Source organism: Lampetra fluviatilis, chromosome 2 (assembly GCF_964198595.1).
Source record: "Lampetra fluviatilis chromosome 2, kcLamFluv1.1, whole genome shotgun sequence".
Taxonomy (NCBI): domain Eukaryota; kingdom Metazoa; phylum Chordata; class Hyperoartia; order Petromyzontiformes; family Petromyzontidae; genus Lampetra; species Lampetra fluviatilis.
This window is the reverse complement of record NC_136276.1, coordinates 26,901,012-26,913,497: the sequence shown is the minus strand read 5'-3', so window position 1 is coordinate 26,913,497 and position 12,486 is coordinate 26,901,012.

Genomic DNA, 12,486 nt, shown 5'->3' with positions numbered 1-12,486 from the left:
CCACTTTAGCTTAGGACCGTGAACAGAGGTGAGCACCATGCCATAAATGTGTTTTTGTGGTGGAATTGAGGAGCCTTTGTTGACAGTGGGGACATCCCCAAGGAGCACACAGATTTGAGGAGGTTCATTCTAAAAAAAATAAACAGATCATCAAGTCGAGCTTTTCATCGAATAGTTTTCAAACAAAAAGCATAAACGGAGAAGAATAGCATAATAATCATAATCTGAAAATGTGTGCATTTAAGATAACTCCAGCCTCAGAAGATCATGAGTTCTATAATGAGTTAGCAAGTATAGTGTTGGGAAGTAAAGACAGTGTTTCAGTTGAAATGCCATACAAATTTTACTTTTATCTTGAAATCACGAAAGCAATGTAAGAATTGTAGGCGTAATTTAACAATGATGCATTGCGTACAATGCTGCAATCATATAATATCATATAATATAGTTATAATTAATGTCATTCCTTTTCAAGTTGTTTCCAACAAAGTCGCTTTGTAGAGTCACAGGATGCACCATCAATAATTTGTGTCCTGTTGTTCTTTCCAGCTCTAAAAAAAGGCATCTCCAATGCAGCTTGCAGGGGGGACATCTCCAAACTGAATTCAAGAAATTTTGGGGGTGTGGCAAGAACTTTGCATTTTAAACAGTTTCATTAACAACGCGCTGATACGGAACGCAGCCCAGAATGTATTAAACGCCATTTCTTGCGATGCGCTTTCACACGACGCAGCCAAAATAATGGATATCAGCAAATATAAAAATACCAGCAAATATTAAATTGGTTCATTAATTGGTCACCGAAGTCCCCGTGACATACAGTATCTGTACCGTGGGGTGCCACGGTCGCGAGATGTTAACTACCTCGCCTGGTATACAGGAGGTTGTGGATTCAATCCCTACTCTGACCCTGACACCTGTATATATGGAGTTCGCATTTTCTCTCCGTGGTCACGTGGATTAAACATGCGTTTAAAGTATACATTTCCAGATGATAGGCAACTTCGTTGAGCAATCACGTGTGGCCAGGTCGCTTCCGAAAAAAAGATACCTCAGTGGGCGTTACCTGTCAAAATTAATATAGTTTAGACGGTTTCAGTTGGCTAAAGAGTGCTGAGATGTATCATTGTTCTCTGAGACTTTATAACGGGCACAGGTCGAGAGGGTTGATGGGGGTGGTCAGGTGACTGCATGGCGAGGAGCCAGCAGAGCAGGTTTAACAGCTACTTCGTTTTGTGAGTGATTGCTGTCAAATACTCAAGCGTGCTGGTCAACTATTGTTACGCTACTGACAACGCGGCCCGAGTCACTCTCACGTTACCTCCGTTTCATACGCAGTCACAAAAAATAAATTGCAGCCATCTCATCAGTCAACCGCTGGGCCGAAGGCTCCCCAATGCCCCCGTCGGTCATTTGGGTTGCTCAACCATACTTCACCGCACTGGTCAGTGCAGATTAGTTAGGAGTGCATCCTGGAATAGTTCAGATGTCACTCGCCACTGATACTAGCCGGGCTCATAGTGCGGTGCGTGAACCGCTGTCCCACCGCTCCATCCTTTCGAACGTATACTTTGCATGACATTAATTATAACTGAATTCAGCATGTGTTTCACTCTCATGAGCATGGGTCTGTGCAATGTCCTGTTTGCACACTTGGGCCAATTGAGTAAATTCCACATTCCTATGGAAAGAGAGTCGGGCATAGGACAACCACCAAGGATCAGGTCTCGATGTGCTGATTAGTTAAGACCTTAAAACTAAAAAAAAGTATGTATTCTTGTCAAGAGGTAAATAAAGTTTTGGTATATGTGCAGTTTGTAAGCTATAAATAGTCGTCTTGTAACTATTATAGTTCAGTCCCCAAAGTGCCACTTGCTTCCCTGCTTGTCAGCCAGTACCGTAGAGTAAGGATCATAAAGCATGGACATCGAAAAACAAAATGGACGTCAGCTGAACAGCGTATAAGGAATCGTGCAGAAGTGCACGCTTGTAATTACACTCGGAGAGGCAGGAAACGGAACACACGGATTAGAGAACAGAGGCAAGTTGGAGACATCATATTGATTCTTATTGAAACCAATGCTGCTGATAAGACGTTGCTCCCAATAGGCCGTGTAGCCAATGAGTTGTGTCAACACTTTTATTTATTTATCGTGGAGAGACGTCTATAGGTGGGGAAAGAGGCTTTATTTATGTTGTTATGAAAAGCACAGAGGCCTGGGCAGAACACGGCACGAGAAGGGGGTGACGGCCGGTGGTGTAAACTAAGGATGGAGTTAGAGCCTTATGGGACTTCCACTGCAGCGGTGGAGCGATACATTCGGCTTGGATGTAGGAGCCAGACGGATTGTGTGCACGACAAAGAATGTGAGAGATGGCAAAGGCTTGGGAAAGCCCTCATTCTCCAGTGGATTGATCATGATCGATGGTGATGACGATGATGGTGATAACGATGATGAATGCCAGTCAATCATTTTTTTTGCAGAGGCCTTCCTCCCTGTTTTTGTGTGCTTGTACCGTTTCATTTTCATGTCAATGTCAGCGCCGGTGCTGCCCCTCTTCTCGAATGACTGAAGTTGGCTCCTCCTCCTCATCTCAATGGTTTTCCTTTCGAACATACACAGTGGACGTCCCCACGGCCACTGACGCTATCCAATAAACTATTTCTTATCATACTATAAAAAAATGTATCTATGTCTCGAGTTTCCTGATTGGCAGCTGGCTGGGCGCCTCTCCACACCAATGCGAACTCTGTGGTTGGTAGCTGTTGGCCATTGCCACTGTAACTATAGCTGGGTAACTGCTAACACGGGATTTTCCTGTGTAACAAATAAACATTTCATTGAATTGAATTCAAATGGATAGTGACACGGAAGAGGTGGGAGTAACGAATAGAGAAGATTGACCACGGTTCATTTAAAATTGCTCTAACTTTTAAATGTGTTCTCCTATTAATGTAATTCATTGGCCACAGTATTCTTTAAATCCTGGATAATATTATTTTGTTTTATATCACAACACATCTTATCTGTGCATTCTATGACATAAAAAACAGATTCAATTTAATGCTCCGTGTACAGAATTTGAGAACAGTATGAACACGACAGCCGTGTCTTATTTTCCATTGCAGTGCAAAGGATTCTCTACTCGCAAATACATTAAATAATCTCTAAAGGCACATTAGAACTGAATTGTATTCATACAGGTAAAACTATCTTTGTATTAACTTGATTCAATCATTGACTGGGCAATAACACAGGTGAAAGGTTAGACACTTGAATTAACCGATGGATAGAGACATTATTAATATAGATGTATAAGTGTAGACGTGGCGTATGGAGCTTGTCAGCACATGTAGAATTGTAGATTTGGTAGACGTTGCTGGGTGACTCAGAGTGCTGAGTCAACACAAAAAAATTATAATATCGAGGCCCCCATCTTAAGTTGCCGTATGTGGTGGATTCCATGATCTTAGCCCCGCTACCAGCAATGTGATGTAATGAATGCACTTATTCGAATGATAAAGTCATGTTATATATATAGAACATTGCGCAAACCACTCACCCATCTGCACAGGCGATAGCCCAGTTCAGTGTCTGTTGTTATGAAGAGAGTCCTTCGATGGGTATGTGATAAAGGCAGGTGATATTATGTCCAGTTTAACAGCTTACATTGCTTTTCATGGTACATGAGGGAGGCAAATGCCGATTAGCACGGTTGGCTACGTACGGTGCGAAAGATTTTCAACGTACATAAATCCAGGATCATGGATTTATATATTCGACTGTGTGGTTACAGTTCACATGAACCAGTCCCCAGAGAATGCCAACAATTTCACAAGAGAAACAACGATTGTTTCTTCTAGCTTGCCCACACTGTTTCTCGTGTACGAGACCCACCCAATGCAATTTAATCTTTATAGGCTACAGTTTCATGTTAACCATTATCAGAGTACATGAGCACGATGTGAATCAACAGACGCCAGTGTTCCACAAAAACAGAGCTTTATGGAAATCTATTTGTTCTTGTTTTGGACAAAAAAAAAGAATTAAGATAGAGGACATCTTCATACTTATAAAGAAATAATGTAATGTATAACTTTGTAACTCTGTAGTTATCACGAGTCAAAATAACATCTTTGATAATCTTGAAAGTATGTGTATTAACGCGTGGGTGTAAGGTATTTGACTCGGGTTTTCAAACGATGGGTGTACTGAACTTGGTTCAGCTGTGGAGCCTGTGGATAAGATTTGGATCTTTTCCCATAATGCACCGTGGGCCTTGCTCGGGTGACATTGCTGGGTCACCATTCATAATGCCGCTCGGTATACGGATGACATCATTTGCTATGACTCACAAGCCTGTAAAAGGATGTTTTCATGCTGCAAAATTATGTAATGGACTATTTCAATACCGTTACATCACACAGACTGAGCTTACTGAATAAGTGCATGATTTAAATACAAAATAAGTGCTACATTTATATTTGTTTATGTGATATATCTATATTCAACTACAGTTTTAAAGCGCATAAATAGACAATATTCCTACATTATTGGCAAAGTAATTGGGCTGCGTGTTTAGCTTGTTTTTGGTCTTCATCAAATTGTGAAAATTACACATTTGTATGGTCAGAACCGGTCTCTCCATGGGACAAGCCCTGCTAACGAGCTCACCATTTGGTACAGCCTCATCAAGCTATCTACCAATTTTATCCTCCCCCGAGAGATGATGGGCTGATGGTTTGAACAAAAACAATGTGCGATAGTGAGTCTGATACAAATCTACTTAAAATGACAATAACGCACAAGATTTAAAGGAAAATGTATACAAACTACGGTTATAATCCAAAGATCTGCCATCGAAAATATCATAAATCGTAACATTTGTGCATAATCCGAATATTTCCAAATAATTTGCGTATTTTTGAGACACGCGGCTCACTCTGCCTAAAATTTGCAAGACACTACCATGGTAGTCTCTGTGGTGGTGTCTGCGATGGTGATGATGTTTTTGATAGATTTGTTTGGCTTTCTACAGGGTAAGTCCCTGATAGTAAAGCACATCTTATTTATTTTGGTTTATCTTTACGGGCGCTACCATGACCCCGGAGCAGAGATAATATAGCAACACTTTAAACCTCAGTTTCAAACCATTGAAAAATGTCAACGTGGTTTCCAGATACATATACATGGGATAGTGTTTACCTCCTGTTACATCCCTCATCAACAACTTACAACAGCAACTTGCTTTTATTTTTTGTTAGTATTTCAAACAGCTATGAATAGTTTAAAAAACATCTCTCTCACTTAATTTGGAGCTTTCGTGACTGCAGGAATTATTTTTTGGTTCTTTAGGTAAAGTCACGTATAAAGATATTAACGTGATGGCCCTTTGGGTGGTAGATTTGTGCCAGAAATAATGTGCCGCGTCTTAAATTGTCGTGTTGTTGTCAACTTTTTGCCCCGCCCCCTTACCGGACATCTGTGAAAAAAGCCTCAGAGCTCATCGGATTTCTCCAGGATGAATAACGATCCTGATTCTGATTTAGCAAAACAAATATGAAAACGCTGACTTGACTAATTCTGTGGTGTTCGTTTTCTACATTCGTATGGAAGGGGCCAAGATCACCACGTTTGTCCTTTCGATGCAAACCATTAGCAGGATACCACTGTACGTATAGACAGCGGGGAGGTGTGCGAAGGTTGGGAGAGGCAGAAACAGCAGCAGCCTTTCAGCAGGTCATTTATTTATCTAATTTCTGCGCAACCGACCTGCCTTGACATTTCCTTTGAAAATTTCAATACTTTGACATTTAGGGGCTCTGTGGCCTCTCTGTCTGGGTTGGGGTCCTGCAGTCACGTCAGAATAAGCATGTTTGTTGCAAACAAGACAATATTAAGGTCATGCTTGTGCCCCGCAGTGCCTTCATTTTAACATATGGTCACATAAATGGATTACGTATCGAGCCCAAATGCTTTCATTGACAACATTATATGGTTTCTTTCAACTGACGTCCCGCCGTAATTACTTTTGAAAATTCTGGTTAAATCGGTCAGACTTGAACTGCTTTAGATGTTTTTTCTTTCAAAATTACATTCGAAAACGAATTGAGAAATTTTCACCGCTTGTCCGGTGGCTTCTCACCGAACGTGTCAAATAAGAATCCGAGGTGCCAATTTCAAATTCGTCTCAAAGATAAATAAGGAGTGGGTTGTTAGATTCCACGTGCTGTCAGTGTGACAGTGTGATGGGGTTTGGCCGAAGCAATGATATGACATCTGTCTGCAGCATGAAGAGTGTGTGTGCAAGCACGTGTACCACGGCGAGGAGCGGCGGCACAGTGGATAGCGCGCTGCACCGCAACTACGACACAACATAGAAATCTAAGTTTGATTCCCGGCGGTTGTGAAGATCAGTGGTGAGTGATATCTGATCCGGCCCAGGGCCTCCACTATGTTGTCTCGGCATTAAAATAAACACCGAATGCGGTGTGTGAACATCAGGATTGGACAGGCAATGGTGGCCAGGCGTAATGGTGGCCACCCCACCCCCCTCATGCACTGTGCTTTTCTTAACAGGCGCTCGCGAACAGCACTTGTCTAACACAGTCTACAAATACTCTTTCGGTTGATCTTTGCCTTTTGTGTGTCGCGCTGGGTAAAAGTGGTGCAGCGTTTCGCGCATGGAGTTCGACACGTGCACATGCAGTACATTGCGCTGTGGCTCTAATGACCTGGATAAAATCCTGGCCATGAGTGTGGGAATCTGCCCTTGGCCTCCTTTAGTCATACCCAACATAAAATAAGCACAGTCCGTTCTCCTATAACGCGGTAGTAGTTGCGTTCCTGAAGAATGCTGCACTGTGGAAAAACTCACGGGATAATAAATAATACAAAATAGGGTAAAGGACAGTCCACGATAACACTGTGAGATGCGTACACAGGCTGAACAAAGGCTGAGGCGCGTGGGTAGCATCTAGAAGCATCCAGCAGCATCCCACTGCCTTGTGTGATGCTCTGCCGAGGCAGCCGCTACGGCCGCTTAGTCCTAATCACGCTGCGTAGATCCGTTCACTCGATCGCGTTATATCCAAATTCGCATCCGCGTTGTAAAAAAAAAATGGTTCCCTAATACTTTCACCGCGTTATATCCAATTTGCGTTATAACAACATGCAGCGTTATAGCAGAAATGACTGCACAGTGAAACTACTCTCATCTGCCCTGGTAGCCTGTCTTCCTGTGTCTAAGAAAACACTGTGCAGTCAGTGCTGCTTATCATACTGCGATTATTCTGCCGATCTTCATCCTCTCCGTACATTCATCCGTATTATTATCATCGTCCAAATTTAAAGTGCGGATAAGAGGATTAACCGAGTTGTTGCAGCAATTGCCTCCTCTTATCCGTGCTTATCCGCTGGTGTAAACCGGACGTGGGCTCCCAGAAGCACGCCATCGTTATAACTCCCATGAAACAGAGAAGAGGAATGCATTGCAAGTGGCGCAACGCATCTCCCGTTATGCCACTGTTGTCTGGGCTTCTTCACGCAGACGAAACAAAGTTAATTGGGTGGATAATGACGGGTAATCTAATCAACCAAAAACACCCGCTCACCGACTCTATCAGCGCAAAAAAGAGGAGTTTTACTCAGTAAAGTGCAGAAGCATCAACGCTTACTCGTCAAATGACCCGTTTGAGTTCCACCAGAGTCCACTTGTTTCTCGATTGCTGCGTTTAATTGCAAAAATGCATCTGGATTTCGATTGAAAGCTTTCGTGACCGCAGGGATTCATCTTCTTGGTTCTTTCAGTAAAGTCACGTAGAAGGGAAATAATAAAATAATAAAAATAAAACAATAAAATTCTCACGACGTTTCGGCCACAACGCAAGCAGCCGTCCTCAGGTGGAGAACAGGACGCTGACGCTGTCTTTCTGACAGCCCTGTTCCTCACCTGAGGACGGCTGCTTGCGTTGTGGCCGAAACGTCGTGAGAATTTAATGTTATTATGTTTTATTTTTATTATTTTATTATTTCCCTTCTACGTGACTTTACCGAAAGAACCAAAAAAAAGGCACCTGAATATATATATTTTAACAGGCATAAGATGTACATCCATCTGTGAACGTGTCTAATATTTTACCATTGTGTTCGTTGGTTTGCATTTATTGGATTTGAAGGTCCGAGGCAATGGTGCAACTGAGTACAATGCAGCTGTAGGCTGCGGGCCGTGAGTTGGGACCCCAAGGCAGAGGTCGCAACCGGGTACCCGATACCCGTACCCTACCCGATACCCGGCTACCCGTACCCGGCCGAGTACGGGTACCCGTTTGCGACCCTGGTGCGGCCGGGTACGGGTACGGGTAGGCCGTGAATCACAGGTGAGTAACCGTTTATCACTCATTTCGGGTAGGGTACAGGTAGGGTACGGGTACCCATTTGCGACCCTGGTGCGGCTGGGTACGGGTAAGGAATCAAAACCCGTTTGCGACCTCTGCCCCAAGGTGTTTCTGGATGGCCGTTGTAGTCGAGCACCAGGCCACCCCAGTGGAATTGTTTACAATTACACACTGTGGCTGGAGGGGTGGCGTAGTGGTCAGTGACCTGCGGCGTGAGCACGCGTTAACCTTATTTCGATTCGTAGCCACGGCTCAGATCGGGGGCGAGTGATATCTAACAGAGGTGATGCCCCCCCCACCCACCCCCCCCCATTTCACCAACCCACACTTAGCAGCATGGTCAAGTATGATCAAGCAACACCTACTAACGCTTTAACTGATTTACTTACCACACTCTGCTGATGAGGCTCAGAGACATTGAAAACCATCCTTAGGGGCCGTCCATAAATGACGTCACGCGATTTTGGACGATTTTTGACCCCCGCCCCCTTCGTCACACGGCGTCACGAAAAGGCAAACCCCCCCCCCCCTCAAATATGACGTCACAAAGCTCTGCCTCCCCCCCATTGTTTTAACATGCTTCAAATCGCTTTAAACTATTGTCATTGTAGTGCGTATTTAATGTGGCGCTGCACTCTGATGTTGTAGGAGAAAACATTTATTAAAAAGTATATTTTATTAAGTAGAACGTGTTGTCTATATTTATTTAAAATTGCGCATTTTTGTGTGACGTCACATTTCTCAACCCCCCCCCCCCCTCGTCACACATCGTCACAAATGTCTGAACCCCCCACCCCCCATAGGTGCGTGACATCATTTATGGACGGCCCCTCACTTCGCCTCGTTCAAACAACTGCTCAATAAACGTAAATATGGTTTTATGTTGCTGCGTACAGCACTCACCTACGAGATACGTTAGCGAGGACAGGACATTTTCTGGTGCTCGTTCCAGGGTCCAGATTTTTTCTCATTTCATTTTCAAAAAAACATCCCCGTTCATATCGAACGTGGATTTCCATGCGTGCGGTTCCTCGCTTGATACTGTATCAGAATTTCACAAACGTGTGTTGACATGCCGCCTACGTCTATCGGTTGTTATTTTTTTACCAATGTTTTTTCACGAACAAATTACATAGTGTGCACAATTTTAAAGCTCGACTATATATTGTATATATATAACGACACCTCGGTAGATGTTTGATATGCAACCGCTGTGTTTTAAGCATATTTGCCGCTGTACGCATTTGTGCAATGACTTTGATGGTTCGAAATCTGCCATCACCCCGTATTGCTTTGTTAGATTATCAAAGCAGCATTCCGTTTATTTTAAAGCAAGCATTAAAGACTCTACGTGTTGTGTTAAGGCCCACATCCCAAACCTAGACATTATTCATGAACCAAAAAAATAATAATAATCAGCGCCCCTTTTATTGCACCGAGGTCTCCGTTACGGAAATTGTATTTCATCTTGATAGCCATTCAACTGGCTCAATATAAAAGAAATGATTGATTGGTAGAGCCCTATCTTTCTACAGCCACTGTGAATGGGCAGGCCACATCTCTCCTCCACTCCTCCGAGTTCCCCATGTCAAATGAGCACGAGCGCAAATGTTTGCGAGCGCACATTAATTGATGGCGTCGACAGCTGCAGCCAGGGTGCGCGGTAATTGAAAATAATTTCGCACTCTCGCTTGCATTTGTCGCTATGCCGACAGCCAATTCAAATTGCAGCCATCGCAGGAATGGGAGTTTTTAATTCAATCCATTGGCAATTGTGATGGGGAAAACCCGCAATGGAGACAGCTTGGAATTATGCGGGTTCTCGGCAAGATGCACGAAGGCGTGCGGTAAGGAGATCTATGTTAATGTGATTTCAACGATTTTGGACTGGTCCAATGGAATTACATTTTTACATAACATTGTTGAATACTCCCTTTGAATAATTGCATACCCCTGATGCAGCATTATCCGATGCACATTGCTGTAAATCATAATTGGTTACACTGGGACAAATCTGAAGCAGGGAAAAATAATGCTATCCAGCACAAATAACAACCATGTATCGTACCGACGTGTTTCCCAGTATATACATTATCTTTAAAAAAACAGATGTACCACGTGCATGTGTGGGGTGAATTACTCTATAACCACATCTTGTGTGTGCATATAGAGGATTTCAGGGGTATCTCCTATGCTGCACTACAATCCTGGCATATCTGGGTTCAAAACGAGTCTGGGTCTCCTCTAGGTCAACTCAACCTTAAATCATTGCCTTGTGATGTGTGTGAATGCCAGCATTGGAGAGACAAATGTGTGAGGGCATGGTGCGGGAAACTTCTACTATTTATCTACTGCGTCAGTACTAATGGGTAATAGTTTACAGAACTTGCGCATGTGGTCTTTAGGACTAAATTGAGGAACCGTTATGTTATAACCACAGCAATCTATATAGCCACGAGTGAACGAGCGCGTGACTGATGTTAAGACCCTGGATGCGAGACTGTCTCTCTGCAATAATGTTGATATTTAACAAATATAATCAAGTCCCCGCTTAAATTAGGAAACAAACGAAAGCCAACCTTTTAAAAATCTAATTGTGCCTCTCAATTTTTGGTTTGTTTTGCTTTTTACCAAATGGCAATGCCAGTTTGAATTTGGAGGTTGAGACAGGGGTGCTTTAATCAAAATACCACATCGGATGTTAAATAATAGGCAATTATAATACAGTAAAACCTTGGGTTGCGAGCAAAATTCGTTCCGGAAACATGTTTGTAATCCAAAGCACTCGTATATCAAAGCACTCGTATATCAGTTGTGATCACGTGACGCTCGGCAGACAAAGCGTACACGTACTACTCGTATTGCAAGACCTCGCTCGTTTATCAAATTAATATTTATTAAAAAAATGTGCTCGTCTTGCAAAACACTAGCAGACCAAGTTACTCGCAATCCAAGGTTTTACTGTACAGTATATTAAATCTGGGTACCGAAGTGGTGATATGTTATCTGCCTCGCCTGATATTCAAGAGGTTGTGGGTTCGATCCCGATCCCGACCCCGACACTTGTACAGTTGGAGTTTGCATGTTCTACCATGGTGGTCGTGCGGATTTTTCACTGCATCCTCCTGTTTTTCCCCTCCACATTTAGAATCAACATAGAATATTTGGCTGCTACAAATGTACAAATGATAAGCCACTTCGTTGAGCTATCATTTACGTGTATATATGTTGAACCTTGCACCGTACCTAGCCAACTGTGCTAATTAGAAGTGTGGCTCGATCGCCTCTGAAAAACGAGCGAAATGAAAATAGTAATAGTTGTTTTGTTGTTAACTGTAGACTGCACATCATCCCTGCAATAGTACACGGGAGCGCAATATTTCATCGCGAGGAGAGGTTGACAAAGGAGGCACTGTTTTCAGTTGGGAGGCAGCAGGGGGGAGAGAATGAGGCAAAGGAGGCAGACTTGAGCGGAGACACGAGGGATTTTGAGACGATAAGCAAGACTTTGTAGTTGATGCAAAGGACTGCATCATAGGTGCAAGCTGGTCACATTTGTGGGTTTGTAGCCTTTTCTAAGTTTTTATTTTTTAAATTATGGGGTTTGGGAGTTGATGATAGAGAAGAGAATTGCAATGATCAAGGCAGTTTGTAATCAAGGGTTGACTGAGGGTTTCAGCTGTGGAGGAGTCGAGCTATTGGCGAAGAATGGAGATATTGAGAAGGTGATGATGTGAAGCTTTGCAGGGCTGGAAAGGCACTGCTCTTTTTGAGAATAAATACATTCGTAGCGGAGGGGGGCGGGGGGCGGCGTAGACCAGTTATGATAAGAGAATCTGTGTGAACTGAGCGGAGCAGATTAAATATTGTTGATGTACACATGGCATTTGTACGTGCCATATGTGGAGCACTCTCTGACTCAATGCCAAGATTGGTTGGGCGAGGCGATCAAGGATAGGGAAAACAAACTTACATTCTCATGTTAAAATTTAATGTAAAATAGGCAGATCTTTTAACTCGTGCGTTTGTTTGAGATCCGTTAGTTGGGATTGGTGGCTCAGTGGTTATCGCACTGCGCTATGGACCCA